The sequence below is a fragment of the Trichogramma pretiosum genome, unplaced genomic scaffold (assembly GCF_000599845.2).
Source record: "Trichogramma pretiosum strain Unisexual culture from Peru unplaced genomic scaffold, Tpre_2.0 scaffold96, whole genome shotgun sequence".
Lineage (NCBI taxonomy): Eukaryota > Metazoa > Arthropoda > Insecta > Hymenoptera > Trichogrammatidae > Trichogramma > Trichogramma pretiosum.
Window position 1 is genome coordinate 71,227 of NW_019640792.1, and position 16,065 is coordinate 87,291.

The window sequence follows — 16,065 nt, forward strand, 5'->3', positions numbered from 1 at the left end:
AAATTTTGGAGCTAATCCATGACCCGGAGCTGGCATGGTCTCCTTGTAAGTTCAAGCTAGAGTTTATTCAAACTATTGAAACAGCTTTACAGAAAGCCAAGGAAAATAAAAATATACTTCTAAAAGTATGTGATATAATGGGAAAAGATAGCATTAAACTCCAAATTGATTTTACAAACGAACTAGAAATAGCTATAAATCTATTATTCATAGAATTGTAGAATTGTGACGTTGCGCTATAGGCAAACGTCGAATAACGTAAGCGACGCGTCATAGACGCGTCCAATTCGGAGTTTTCACGTGAATGTGTGAATGAGTTGCGACGATTGTATCCGGTACTACTGTGGCCTTTCACGAGCGTAGTACCACGTGACCGCACGAGTGGCCCATGCCCGGTTACATGTTGCAAATTCGGAGCGAGGATCGTCGGATGCACTTGTGCAGACGACCATGATTCGAGTTTGAGCGTTGAGAGAGTAAGGACCGGAGCGAGTTGTGTACGGATGCCCTGCTGAACAGAGTTCAATTATACGCGCGCGCTACATTGTTTTTCTGGACTTATACGAATATTTTTACTTTGCCACTTGCGGATTTAAAGATAAAGGTACTCGCCATCTAGCGGTGGAAGCATAAATGAACGTTACAATCGTATTTGGAAATAGATCTAAATGATCTGTTCGGGTCATTCAAAATGCGCTTAATATTTGTAGTATAATTATAACAGAAGAATTGTCATAAACAATCCATCATCTTAATAGATTATAAAAAATTTTTTATGATCATAGTTTGTTTATAAAAAAATTACATGAAACCTGTAGAGACAAGTTGAAACGAACTTGAAATCGTAGAAAAAATATACGCAGCTAGTAAATTGAATGTCAGATTATAAATTATAATTGTAATAATGAAATACATTATATCATTAAAAATTTGTCACGGTAACGTTCGGTATTGGTATGAAAAAGTGAAATTGAGCGAGAAGACGTCCGACGTTGAAAAGCGTTTCAAGGAATCACTAGATCCAAAAACCAGGCATGATCGGCCCATAAAAAAATTGACTAGAGATTCAGACGAAGATGATGGTGAAACTGAAAACATAATCAACTTTTGTAATGCTCCGACACATTTAAGAAATTATTTAAGGAGACCGACCGATCTTTTGCAAACTTTTTAATCAATTAATTTAGTAATTTTTTAAAGATAGTGATTGACATTAGAAATATTCGTAACAATGTACAAAGGTATGCCCATAGTAGATAACAAGAAAATATGAAATTGTAAACATCCAAATCTTAAGAGCTTACGATAAAGCATGAAATTAATTTTCACTATATGTTAAGTACATGGCACGTGTCAAAGTTAAAGACTGGTCGCTACATAGAGCAAAACGGTAAAAATGCTCTTAACCAAGTTAAGCGTGAGATTATAAAAATTTAAGAAGAATTTTGTGACAAGCACGTAGGCAGCTTTATTCATATATAGTTAAAGCTACGTGTGCTTTTTTTGTTAAACTTGCAAGAGCATATACGCACACCCTGAGTATGTAAGTAAGAGAGATAGAGAGAGAGAGAACAGCCATGCAGCTCAGTAGGTTGAGATGTAATAAAAAAGATGAAGAAAGAAAGCAGCAGCCGCGGTACAGTGTCAGTATATAGAAGCGAAGATAAAAAAGTAGACAGCTAGACGAGTGCTAGTGGTATGTATAGGCGGCATATCGGGTAGGTGGAGCGATGACGAGCTAGCGAGCGAGAGAGAAGAGGATGTACAAGTAGAAAAGTGGCGTACGCGGGCGGAGGGCTCTCGAGCGCGACACCAGCAGCAGCAGCAGCAGTGGTAGGTACGCTGCTGATGCGACTCGGAGACATCGAGGTCGAGTGTTTTTATTCCATTACCGGTGGAAACACCGGGGGACTCTCCTCTCCGTACAGAGCGCGGCGCGGCGCGGCGCAACGGCGGCGGCTCTTAACCACTTACTTAACCTATAGCGCGCCCCCGCAAGCGCGCAACTTACGCGATGCTGCAGCAGCTAGTGGTGCAGCAGCAGCAGCGCTACGTATCTGCTATAGCCCTGCTTTGCCCCCTTTTTTATCCTCTTCTTCTTCGTTTTATGTATTTTTGTGCCGTCTCCTTCTTTTTCTCTTTCCTTGGGATCTTCTGCAATGTGTTTCGACACCTCAAATATTATCCTCGAGCGCACACTTTTCTTCGTCACTTTCCCTCTTTTATAAATCATTGTTTCATTCCTCTCCTATTAACACGAATTATTGTTTGTGCATATTCCTATCTAATCAGGAAAAAGTTGTACGCTTTACAATAAGGCCCTCTGCTTGTCCAAATCTTCCTTCATCCTGAGTCTAGTGCTTGTCTAGAATGAACTGTCTTGTTGGGGCGCACTTTGTCCATTGACATTATTATTAGCCACGGGCTATTAATATTATTTTAACTTGCAGATTTGAAGATAAAGGTATTCGACATCTAATGGCAGAGATTAACTATAGTTATGATTGAACTTTCGTATTTTTTTTAACATTATGTGTGAGTTAATTGTTTATCGATTGACACATGGGATTCTGTGCGTTTATATGAACACAATTAACTAACCGGCAAATAATTTGCACACAATTAACGCAAAAATTAAATGAATATTGAAATATTAATTTTGAATTAATATATTTAAATTTAAGAATTAAATCTTGTTGTTAATCGTCGCTTTAAAAATAGAGGAAGTGATTGACTGTTTCGGCATTTTTGTACTTTTTAAATAAAAAAATTAAATCAACACTTGTTTAACTCAACTCTGCCAACTTAAGCCAACTAAATTTTTAACAGTTTTTTCAGTAGTGTATATATCATGTTCCATGTGCTAGTGAAAAAAAAACAAATATATAAAGAGGAGAAAGACTGGGAGCTCGACAAGAATGGGTCTCTCATCGTTCTGTTTCGGATTTGATTGTGACTCCCTCGTCTCTGTATACCGAAGTACCTCGCGACCGCAACGAGCAATGGAAATTTCTTCGAGCTGCCCGCATTGAAGTCAACTAATGCACCAACCGGTCAATGAATGACAACTATCGAATAGTAGTCGAGAGGCGATTTTGCAAAGTTGATATTGCAATTATTGAAATTTTGCAATATATTGCGGTTTTGTTATAAAAACGGTACATAATGAACAACTATGTTTACTAAAGACGTTAAAGAATATAAAGACGTTGGGACTTTTTGCTCAAATCAGTCATACATAGGCAAGTGTGTAATCTACGAGCATCAATGACATTTTTTTTAGCAATTAAACCGATTACAAACTGATCTTTCAACTTATAGACTCGGCGAATTTTGCTCACATATCCGCATTTCCAGAGCAGAGTCTTTTAGATGCAGTTGACTCGCTCATTTGTGTATGTGGAGGATATCGGAAAATGGTACGAAGGGGCGGTCTTACACGACATCAAAATATTGTCGAGAGAGTGAGAGATAGAGATAAATGTCGCAATCAGAAGCCGGCTACATCGCAAGTTCGGACATTCTCGCATAGCAGAACATACCAAATATTCCGTGCATACTTATATGCGTGAATTAGATACGAACACGCATGCATAAATCTTAAAAATTCGTATAGGTGTATGCAAGTGCTTAATACGTACAAAAAAGTCTCTGGTGCGCGCCTAGAGCGAGAGCAAAGACGAGTATAGAGCAGCGCTCTTGAGCCGCGCAAGCGGCACTATAGGCAGCACTGCACTGCGCTGCACTCGCGCCGAAAGGCGGAGCAACGCGACGCTCGTCCGACGACGCTGCTCGTCGGGCCGCCCCCTGAAAGCTTCTGCTGCTCTGCCTGACTCTTTCTCTCTCGCTCACTCTCTCGAAGCTGTGCCGTGCGCGTCGCGCAAGCTTCGCGGACCGAGTCAGTTTCCGACGAACCGTCGAGCTTTACTCACAGCGAAAGCTCCGTGTATATCGTCGTGTACTATATATAATATACGTACCGTAGAGAGCGTGGATTATCGTGCGCTAGCCCGCGACGATTGTGTATATCCACGACGGGGACGACGACACGTGCGCGCCGCGATCTTTCTCCAGTGCGGTTATTGGATGCCTGCGGTTTATTTTCTTCAGTTCTGAAATCAGAAAAAAGTGTCGACGTTTGTTATTATTTTTTTGTTGGTTATTGTGATGATTATTGTTATTGTTGATTAGTTTATATTATAGGTTTGAATAATATTCTATTGATAAAATTGAAGGATTAAACTTCAATAATCGAAGTGATTAGTTATTTTTTTTATATTTTAAAATATATCTCTAAATAGGAGTAAATACTAAATATCAGTTAATTTTCATCTTGTGATTAATTGCCAAGATACAGTTTGCTTCTCATCCGATCGATGAATTATTGATTTGAGGTAAAACACTCGTTCAAGTGTGCAGTTAAGTGAATAACAATGCAGCTGTAATCGTTTGATTATTGCGAAAAATTCCTACAATCAACCCGCATCGCACAGCGGCAGTAGTATAGAGCAATTTTTCACTCCATTCAACAACAATTCAACTGTTTCGCCGAAAGCTTATGAGCTTTAGTTTCAACCGAGGTAAGTACTCTTATCGGAGAGCCAGAAATCGATTCGATCGCGAGCTCGAGAGTTTAAAAAAAGAAGAAAAAAATACCGAAATAAAAAAAAAATTAAATAAACACCGCGATGGTATAGTTCAGCGCAGCTGATCTCGCCGAGAGATTGACCTAGGCAAGCTTGGGGAGCAAAAGTGATATCACAAATTAGCGTCGAAATTTTAAGCCAAGTATCGTCGCGCTTTCTATCCGTCGAATCGATGACCTCGACGGTTCCTCGCCGAATATATATAATAAAAAGCTTATGAATGATCAAACGCAATGCCAATTGACACGGGCGAATAAACCCTTGGAATCGGCGCTATCTTTTAATTGAATTTCACGAAAAGCTTCTGCATACAACGGGACACGCAAGCGCACGCAAGCACATATACACGCGATACATAGACGTATACGTAGAGTTTGGTTTGAAAATTTTAAGCTGAAAAAAATAAAAAGACAAAGAAAAAGTCGGCTTAGCACCAATAATCGTGAAAAGCGAGAAAAGAATAATAAGAGCTTGCAGAGAATAGGAGGAGGCGAAGGAGAGAAAGTACGCAAAAAAATCGCGTACAGTGTGGGGTGTGCGAAAATTTGCCGTGAGTTGACCGTGTAATTGTAATCATGACATAGGTTCGCAAGCAACGAAAGTTTGTGCCGAGCCGCGTTTTCCCCAGCCGAGTATAGATATACACGTTTATACGGAGGAGCCGCACGTTGAAACTTCCTGTAACGAGATAACATCGTCGAAAGCTCCTCTCTCTCTCTCTCTGCTGGTGCTGTTGCCGCTACGGCTGTTACTGCCGTCGCCGCTGTTGCTGCTAGATATAAACGCGTTTGTTCCTATATAACGGCTAAACTGAAAAGCGAGAGAGAGAGATACGACGAGAGACGGAAGGGAAAAAGTGAATAAGTGAATATTGCCTGAATATCGAGGAAAGCAGGCAATATCTTTTTGCTTTATACGTTCCGTAGGTATGTCGCTCGCGCTAACCATTATTATACGATGCTGTATCACGAGCAACGATTTTTTTCCTCGATAAATATATGCACGCTGTACATGCAGCTGAACTGATCAAATTAGTTTCTTTTCGCGTAATTTTTAAGAGACACCGGTAAGCAAAAGTTAACAAGTTTATCACGGATTCAGGGGGATATTTAATAAGCTTGAACCAGTTTCGAAGTATTGATTTAGTTTCGAGAAAAAAATGAGATCAAGTATGCCGCGACAGAAGAAATCTTATCATGTTGTTATAAAGGAGTCGGTAACGTATATATTATCAGTTTATCTTCCCTTATTGTTTCATGAAAACTCGCATTTCCGATTCTGTGGATCTGCTATTCATTATCATTTTATTCTATCGAGGCATTTTGAATTCGGAAATTGGAAATTATCTACAATCACGTTTGTTACCATTATTAACGTTTAGTTTTTCATTGAATTTTCAACAAAGACGAAAGTATTTTCGTAATATCCAGTATCAGGTGATAAAGTTTTCACCTTTTTCAATTACCTTGATGACTGTCATGTTACAAATTCACATCTGTATCACTTCGGCATTCGCAATAAAAGCAAAGTTAGTTTCGCGAGCGTTTAGTCGAATGAATTTAATTACGATAATTGAAATTCTTCAACTCTAAATTGAAATTATGCATTACGTATGACAAATATCAGAGTTTCTTTTTTAATTCTCGTGTCAATTAGCTTAAAATCTCGCTTTTCAATTTTCAATAAGAAATAAAGCTCTAATTGAATTTCGAAATAGTAAAAGAATTCACCGAGCAAGTGATTCGAGTAAATTTTTATTACCGATACTCGGTTCATCGTTGCGTACTTATCTCTTTTCCGTGTTAATATAAATTCTCGACGTAGCGATTCGACTCGTACAATCGCAAGCTTGTTGTTTTTTTCTTCGCCCATACTTGAATACGTTGTTTGCATGGTCGAGAGAGAAACCCTGACCTTATCTCGCTCTGTTTCTTCGGGGCGTTTGTTTTTCGCCGTTGTCTCTCGTATTCTTTCAAGCTTGACTTCTCGGAAGTATCTGCGCAATAGCTTCTCGAGGGAGTGAAAGAGAGAGAGAGAGAAAAAAAAACGAGCCCACGAGTCGAGGAAATGCGATTATTTGCCTGAGCACGAGAGCGAGAGGCGCCGTATACATACATACACACACACACACAAACGCACACAACGGCAATCGTCCGACCAATAAACGACTACACTCCTAACACTGCTCTATTTGTCACTCGGTTTCCTCGCGCGCGCGCCTGTGCTTTGTCTCTTTCTGCTTTTTTTTCTCTCTTTCCTGTTCTAACCCACCCTCCTCAACGCCTCTCGCCTGACTTTATTAATGTTTCCCGTACATATACGAGCGCGCGTACACGAGCGAATGCAAGAAAAGAGCCCTAGCTCCGTTTTTCGACGATAAATCCTCGTTACCGAAAAATTATTATTATATATACTTTTGCTCGCTCTCTCTTTCTCTCGCCTCGACCGCGCGAACACGTTTGTAATGTTTCGAAAAAGCATTATTACAGCTTTCTCGCTCTCTCGCTCTCTCTCTGGCTGGAGCTGTGAAAAATTGAAAAACGTCGGCACGAGCTCTCGTCACGTCGTCGTCGAGCGGGGCTATACTATATGTATGACTATATAATCAACATAATTGAACGAGAGCGACTAGAGGATCGTGTACGCGCGGTAATTATTTTACAGCTCTCTGACGGAAATGTGTTATTCACGCAACCGAAAATAAACGATGTAACACATTTATGCGCGTGCACGTAAAGCAGCGGCAACAGCAGCGCAGCTGTCGAAAGAAGAGTTTTCGAGTGAAAAGTGTGCTGCATGTACCTATACGTTTATACGCGTGTGCGCGGCGGACTTTTCGTACTTGCGATCGTAAACGAGAGAGAGGGAGAGAGAGGAGCTGTATTATAGCACACGAGAGAAAGATTAAACGTACAGCAGTCACGTGAAACGCGCGCTCGACGCGCATGGGTAAATATAGTAAAGATGCATCAATGCCTGGGCGCCGCGTTTCGCAAGCTCGCAAGCTCGCGCGCGTAAACATATGTAAAGATTGAACGAATAAGCGCGCTACTGCTCGTTGCTCGCGCGCGCGTATATAGCTTAGCTATGCCGCTGTTGTTGCACATATAAAAGCTCGAGCTTGGCAGATGCTCTCGAAACTCATTTTAACACTCTCAATCGTGTATAGCAGGCGCACACGTATACGGTAGCTATACGTACACCGATGTTCATATATGCTGCCTTGTTCCGCCGGCCCCCCCGGCCTCGGTGTAGCAGGGGATATATGTGTACGCTGAAATCGTTGATAAGAGCGCCTAGACTCGCTCAACAACTTCCGGCTTATCGGTGTTTCGCTTCTATATATACGTTGTTATACGTACGTATTTGGATGTATTGTATCCACGCCGCGTGTGCACTGCATTTCGACGTTCTGTCGGGGGGCGCGAGCGCGCGCTCACGAGGCCAGTTTCTCTCTCTCTCTCTCTCTCTCTCTACGTATCGGCCCTTTCCGCACAACGTGCATATCCCTTCTGGTTCCGGACGCACCAAATCTATATACTACGGGATATAATACGCGCGTTACGTGAGCGCGCCAAAGCTCCTCCGCTCCATGGCATAGCTGGACGTGTTTCGATACGTGTCGTACACAGCAGCGAAAACACAAAGAACGTGCGACGATCGTGTGTGTGTGTGTGTGTGTGTTGGCATCGAGTCGCACCGACAAATTCGGGGCCTGGCTTTTAATTCGATACACGGAACTCGTGTGCGTGCCTGTCTATACGTGTGTACGAGTCTCTGAGCGAACGACGACGACGACGACGACTACACATCGAATCCCTTAACACTACTGCTACTACCATATACACATTGTGTATACGGGAGCTTGCAAGCTCAGCGCGTTTCGCTACAAGGCTGCACACACGAGTTGGTCTTGAACGAAAAAACGAAGGGTTAAACGAGGCGTCTACACGCGCGCGTGTATATGTAGGTGATGAAAGTTCGAGGAGCTGGGCGCGCGAGCGCGCGAGCCGAACACAACACACACGTGAGCTTGCGGCTGCGGTGCGGCGCCCCTGCTCCGCAATGGGCAAAGTCGATCGTTACGTATATAATACGCGGCGCGCTACACGCGCACGGCGGCACCGGTGTATCGTTTAGCACGCGATCTTGGCGTAATTTTGCACGCGCCTCTGCGATCCTACTCTATACGTATTGTACGTATGGGGTTGCGGCGCGGACTGTCGGCCACGCGATCCTCGCTTACACGGTATATACTCGATGCTCCGTATATAAGATGGGCCACTATCTGCGCGCAAAAACCCCAGTGTGGCACACACACACACACACACACAACACAAGCTGGCTCAAGTTGGGCAAACGAAGCTATATCTACGTATATACTGTGTACCATATCTACGAAAACTCACGCTGGGCTTGCAACCTAGTGTCGGTGCGCGGCGACAGCGACGGCGGCGTCCCGTGCGAGCTTCATACGTATATACAAGCTGGGAGCTTTCGCACCATATATACGCCGTGTTATACTGTGTTTCTCGCGTCTCGGCGTCGGCGTCGGTGTCGGTGCGGCACACGAGGTATACACGCGTTAATGGCCTGCAAATTTGAACACGTCCGGGATGTCCGTTCTCTTTACGCATACATATATACGTATACACCGGGGGGTTGGGGAGGTTTTCCCTCTGTACTGATATTTTTCTTGCTTTATATATAGCAGCTGCGCTGCTGTTTCTCTCTTTCTCTACCCATCCAAGTCGACGCTATAACCCGCGTGCTGCCGCCGCGCTGCCTTCCTTACTATGAAGAATGAGCGTACTAGCCCATTACCCGAATAAAACCCCCTCGTGCTTCATACGTCCGTTTTTTCCGTCGTTTTTTTTTCTTTCTTCTTCTTATTTTTATTCATTTGGAAAATTGTATTTTAATGTCCGCGCGGCTGGTGTGATGTATCTATATCGCGTGCTGTAAAAAAAATGTTAAAAATTATTTTCCCACACGTATAATATGAAAATATAAATTGAAAGCTCTTTCGAGGCCGCACTTGCAAGCTTTTGAAGCTATTATCACATATTTTTTTAGTTCCAATATCAATGCGTGCGGAGTAATAAAATAAAAATCTTCCCGGGACTTTTTTTTTAACGTTTATCTTAAACAAAGGAGAGGTAAAATGTTATTCCACAAGAATGTGTAATAAATCCGGCACGCGCGCGCGCCGAGCTTTTTGACATTCCATCGATCAAGTGCAGGTATAGCAGGAGAAGGATCAGAAGGGATTTCATCGTTTTAATTTTTTTTTTTTTTGCGTTTTACGTGGTCAACCCGTGTGTGCGGCTGCGGCAGCTATATCGAATAAAAAAAAAACTGGAAATTCGCATCCTCTACCGAAGTCCCGTGCTTGCAGTTTGTGCGCCAGCTCGAGTTGCGTAAACGTTGGGTACGTATATAAAACGCACAGATCGCGATACTGACTGGCTCATCTTTTAGCGATCGCATTGCGGGGAAAAAAAAGTTAAACGCGAGATGGAGTTATCACTGTAGTTATAGAAAATAGAGAAATAAGCTCCGGAGAGCTGTTATTGAATTTACGCCAAACACATTTATACGATACGTGAAAATCGCAATAAACGCTACGCACTAAAGGTAAGCTCGCGCAATCCTCGATGCCGGGGAATATGCTTCATTTTCGACGTGCGCTGTTTCGTGTGCAGGCGATTATATATATGTACGTATCTATGCGTTTGGGCATATCGAGCAAGCCTTAATCTCGCGTGTAAATTACCTCTTTCGCCGCGCGCAGATAGAAACAGATGGGGAGTCAGCAACTATACCGTGACGTGAGCTAAAAAAAAAGCAAGCGTTGCATGGAAAGTCGGCTCGACCGGGTCGTACGCGTTCGATGTATAGGATAAGATGGGGCAACAGTGCGTATATACGCACTGAAAAATCGAACGATTAAGGTTTAAAAAATAAAGGAAACTCGGTAAATTAGCGCGATCGGATCGCCTCGCAACACTCGAGGCAGCTCTACACACACGGTACACTCGAAACGGGGGCACGCGCTTGCTCGCAGGGTGTGGTGGTGGACTGAGCTGCGAGAATTCGCGAAAGAGCGAGGCGTGTAGCGTGCTGCAGACTACCACGATTTCGCATGCATGTATGTATGTACGTACCGAAGCACATATAGAAAACGGCTAAAGGGAATGGGGGGTGTGAGCTGCTGCTGTGTTGTGCCGCGGCAGCAGGATAACGCGCGCGCGCGGAGGACTCGTTGACGGCAAGCGCGAACGACGATACGACGACGACGACAACAACGATGCAGCAGCAGGACAACTGCGTGTGATTGATGAGGCAGTGATAGCGACGGGTCTGCACTCGACACCTCCGCCGCCGCCACTAGCAGACTAAACAATGCATATTCATCGTGGCTGCTGGCGCTGCTGTTGCTGCCGCTTTGGCGCGAGTGTAGGAGAGAAGGAGCAGCAGCATCAGTGGCCAACAGAGTGTGTGTGTGTGTGTATTCGTATATAGTATTACGCTGCATGTATGGAGGGATACTGCTGCGCGCGAGAGCGAGCGAGAGAGAGAAATCTGCCTCGAATAAATAATGCTCGTTTAATGCATAAATGTACATCAGCAGCTGCAGCTCGTACGAAGCTCGAGGCTCGGTAGCTGCGTATATAGAGGCCGAAGCCACGCTGTAGTGTACCTATACGCTGCTACGTACTACTACTACTACTACTACCACTACCACTACTACTAGCTGCCTACTCGTGAAAAGCGATAATGCACGCGAATATGATATACGATGATCGCTCGTGAAATATATATATCGTATACAAACACGTGTATACTCGCGGAGATGTGCGTACGTATACCGCACGGCGCGAGCGAATGTATTGTAATCATAATTTCCACGAGAAGCACCGCGAGCTTGCAGACGTTCTGCTGCTTCTCGGGGCGCGCCGCGTGCGAGCAACACATCGCTCGCTGTTGCTGTTATAGCTGTTGCGAGCTTCACGCGCGCATCTACATAATGTAATATATTAACTATACAAACTTACGTAACACATCGGGCTTGTTAATACGTATTCGAGCGACGAGCTTGACAAAATAAAAAAAAAGGATGAGAGTCGGACCGAGTCGGCTACGGAAAATCGATGGGGCTACACATATGTATTTACCTCGATCGAGAGCGAGCCACTGCTGACCCGATGCGCGCGTGTAACGCATTTACGATATCGTCAATTTTTAATGCGCTTCGCGTGTTAACTGCAAATTCGAGGGAAAGAGCGAGAGGAGAGAAAGACTCGCCCACAGAACGGTGCGGCTGGCGACGAAATGCGAGCGCCCCAGCGCATCGATGTGCTTTATTAAAATGGATACGTGTCGTGTTCATCCCATATACTTTTGTATATAGACAGCAGCGTCAATGGTATATAGCTTACGAGAGCGACCTGTGTAACGTGTTAATACCCATCCGAGTCCGCATTATTTTCGAAAACAGTCGATATGTACCGGTATACACACGATTGCGGCACGCACACAGACGTCTACCACGTTCAACTAGATGCGTAATAGCGTATACGCGCTCAACGATCAAAAGTACATACGGATCATATATATTATTCCACTATATATTAGCGAGCGGACGTATCGCAACTATAACGACGACGACGACGACTTTTGTCGACCTTGTAATCGTGAATATTTTAGACAATTTCCATTAAAAGCCAGCGCGCGCGGATATAATGATAGCCGCGAGCTTCATTGACTGTAACGCGATCGATTCGAATAATAGATAAGACGAGAGAGCTGGTCGAATTAATATACCCCGGGCGCGCGATCGTGTCCACGCAACTGCGTTTGGATGGTATAATACCGAACCCCTTTTCTCTCTCTCTCTTTTTTTTCGATTAATTAGAGCAGCTACACGACTGGCAAACGTATATAATACGAATTACAAGCACGACACCGGGCACTGTACAGAGAGAGGATAACCGAATCGATAAATTATACATACACCTCGCGCACGAGGGATGCCGGAGATCGCGTTAAATAAAAGTCCGAAAAAGTTGGCCTTGTTACGTCGTAAACGCGTTATCGAGCGATTACAGCGGCTCATACATAAGTAGCGCGCGGCGATAGAGAGAGAGAGAGTATAAAAAGGGGATATCGCGAGAGAGAAAGAGCGAGCGAGGGAAACACGAGCTCGAGAGCGTGGCCAAATCGAATAAATAAGTGAAAATCGAAGTCTCGAGCTTTTCTTTTGCTTCCTCTCTCTCTCGCTCTCGAATGTGTACGAAAAGTCAGAGAGTCGTAAAAGGGACGCTTGGAATGAGACTTCGGACGAGACGTGCGTACTGCATGTTTCACTGATATCCTTTATTTCCTCTCTCTCTCTCTCTCTCTCTCTCTCTTTCCCTCACAGCGCTGCTGCCATGCCACTACTGCTGCTACTCACATATACATATAAACACACATGCACTATCGAGTACGCGAAGTAATGAAAAAAAAGGTTAGTCGCATGTGGCGGGTCACTGCCACTGCCACTACTGCTGCTGTTGCTGTTGCGCAAGCGAGAGGAGGAAAAAAAGAGGTGGAGAAGGAGGAGGATCGACGATTATTTGCCGTCGAACTGTCGCGCGGAAGGAACGTGTGCGCGCAGTATAAGTACGTTATATAGCTATATACGTATGAAAAAAGAAAAAAAAAGGAAAAGGAGTAGGAAGCGAAGGAAGCAAGCCAGTGAGAGGCTCTCTCGCGAGATTGCTCGACTTTATACGATCGCTCCGATCTGCCTGGCATTCGATATCTGCGCGCGCGAGCGAGCGCCGCTCTAAAAGTATCCCGATTGCCTCCGAGTGTATGTGTGTGTGTGTGTGTGTGTCCGCGCGATCTTTTGGGCATTGCTCCAGAGATAGGGTGAGAGAGAGAGAGTCAGAGACAGAGACAGCGAGAAAAACAAGACTGTCTTTTCTCTTTCTTACCCTATTATTTCCCAGGGGAGCGAGTTTAACGTCCAAGAATTGCTGGAAGGCGAGGGACACGTACGCGTACGTAACACAACGCCCACGGCGACAGCGGCAGCGAGCAGGGCTCCTTCGACTCGCAAACTCTGTATATATAATAATAAACCTCGTCGACCCCCTTATACATACGGAATCGTCGAGGTTTCGCTCTCTCTGGAAGAAGAGGAGGAGGATGTATACAGGCGGGGTGCGTAGAAACGCGTCCATCCGTATAACGTCGAGCGAGCGAGAAAGAGAGCGACAAACTGCCAGCGAGTGTCTTCGTTCGTGCGGTGGCGGCGATACATAAATGGAGTCAAACTCGACTTGTGTGTAGGCGCGTGTCGCCGCTACTTATACATACTCGCGTGCATGCCCATACACGACTCGGTACGTAACTCGTCTCTATGCATGCGTGTGCGCATAATCGTCGCATTATGTATTATCGTTCCCGGGGCAAAAGTTTAACGTGTGCGCGCCGGTATAGTTAGACAACAGACTCCGAGACTTGAACTTTATAAAGCGGCGTGAGCGCGCGAAAACACTTAGGCCAAGAAGAGCATATATGAATTGTGAAATGAGTCGAGGAGCCACCGCGCTCGAGACTTGCGATCTTTTCGCTTGCAAAGTCAACGTGACGTGCGAGCGTGAGATTGTCGTTTGGGAACAAATATCATAATAGAGTTGGAAGGTAACAAAAAATAATTCTACGCTACAGTTATGCTACGGTGGTGACAACTCGGTAGCGGGTAGCTTTGCGCCGCCTAGCGGTCAGCCAAGAAGCTTGGCTGGGCTAGCAAATTGATTCGTGATCCTAATGAACGCGAAATACATATTTTCAATTGAATAGTTCATCAATTTGCTTGGATTTTAATTATTTTGTTAGAAATTCTGAATTTAACTTCTGACTGACGTTCTTAAACAACTGCTTATTTATGTTGGAAATGCATGGTGTTTCAAAATCAACTGGCATCGTTTCCGAGACATATAATGCGCAATCATCGTGCTCGCTTACCCATACGAATGAATCGTATTTCACGGCTTTATCTCTTTTACCATAAGCGTCTAATAAAGTTCAACTTAGAAATAAAAGATACACAGACTCCGATTAGTCTTTTCATACTTTCGATGCGTCGATTTCCCGATTTTTCCCCCTTCTTTTTCATGCAAAACATGTATACTTGTAAAGGGGGGAACGAAAAAAGATTAAGAAACGAAAACGTCGCGCGTATGATGCAGCAGTAATGCCTAATATATATACGCGCCATATCCCGCGCGTACATCCACTGCATGGTCCTCGTGCCGACGCGTAGCGCGCGGTGTGCATCGCGCTACGCGCCGGTCGCAGCGACAGTGACTGATGAGCGCGCACCATAATACCTACAGCGTGTGTGTCTGTGCAAAGCCGAAACTCGAGTCGTTTATACGCGCGTCTACGCGTACGGAGCGTTTCACGTATTATATAGAGAAAAAGATTCTCGAACGAGAGAGAGAGAGAAATAGTCGGAATGAAAAATAAAGCTCGGCCCGAGAGTAGATCGAGCATGAATAAATGAATGAGAGCTGTTTACCTTCTTTTCGAGGCTCGCGCGGGGGGTATTTTTTTTTTTTATTTTTTTGTACGTGTGCGCGCTTATTTTTGCCAAACAGCTCGATAGCAGTAGGTACAGTACAAACGATTGCAGTACGGTTCCGTAACCTATTTCGCGCGCGCGTCGACTTTACGTATATACCTTTTACCTCCTTCGTTGTGTATAGCACTGTATGCGCTTTCGCATCGAGCATCGTTAAAATTGAATTCCTCCGCGCCACCCTCCTCCCCTACTACTGCTGCGATAGTACTCGAACGCCGCGCGCGCGCGCTTATTTATGCGCAAATATTTTTTCAGTCTTGTCCATGTATGCATAATACATTTCGATGCAATTTCAGAGATTCGGTATGAATTCTCCCCCTCTGTGTCTTACTCGTCGAACACACACGCACGGCGAATATTATCATGTAACCCCGATAGATCGTTGAAATTTTTTTTCTCTCATCTATTGGTTTTACTCCCCTTTTTTTGTAACGCGAATATATTTTAATCAACGATGAATGCTTGGGATATGTACGGATGCTATTATTTTTTTTTCTTTTATTATTTACTTGACAAATCAAAAGGCGAAAAAAAATTTCCTGGCCGCGATTGTTGTTGAGAATTCACAAAGCCAAAGCGCCAATGCCATTTTCCGTCCTGGGCTAGAGAGTAATAAAACAATATTCATTGCTGAGCGCTCGAGGAAATAGTGTCCAAGCGCCGATTCATATAGATACGCATCTATCTATATATTTACCCGCGAATAAACACAAAACGACGACGACGCCGACAACAACAACAACAACAAAAAAAAGCTATTGAACGCAGTGCAGCAAGCAG

General features: G+C 44.2%; 1 protein-coding gene across 2 annotated transcripts in view; it reads left to right on the forward strand.

Annotated features, from left to right (window-relative positions):
• The first annotated feature begins 4,198 nt into the window (after positions 1 to 4,198).
• Positions 4,199 to 16,065, forward strand: part of LOC106655644 (lachesin) — a 165,173-nt gene continuing 153,306 nt past the window's right edge. For both annotated transcript variants that reach the window (XM_014376140.2, XM_023463519.1), the window contains exon 1: positions 4,199 to 4,580. The gene's annotated coding sequence lies outside the window, so the exon portion shown is untranslated. The remainder of the gene's footprint in view (positions 4,581 to 16,065) is intronic.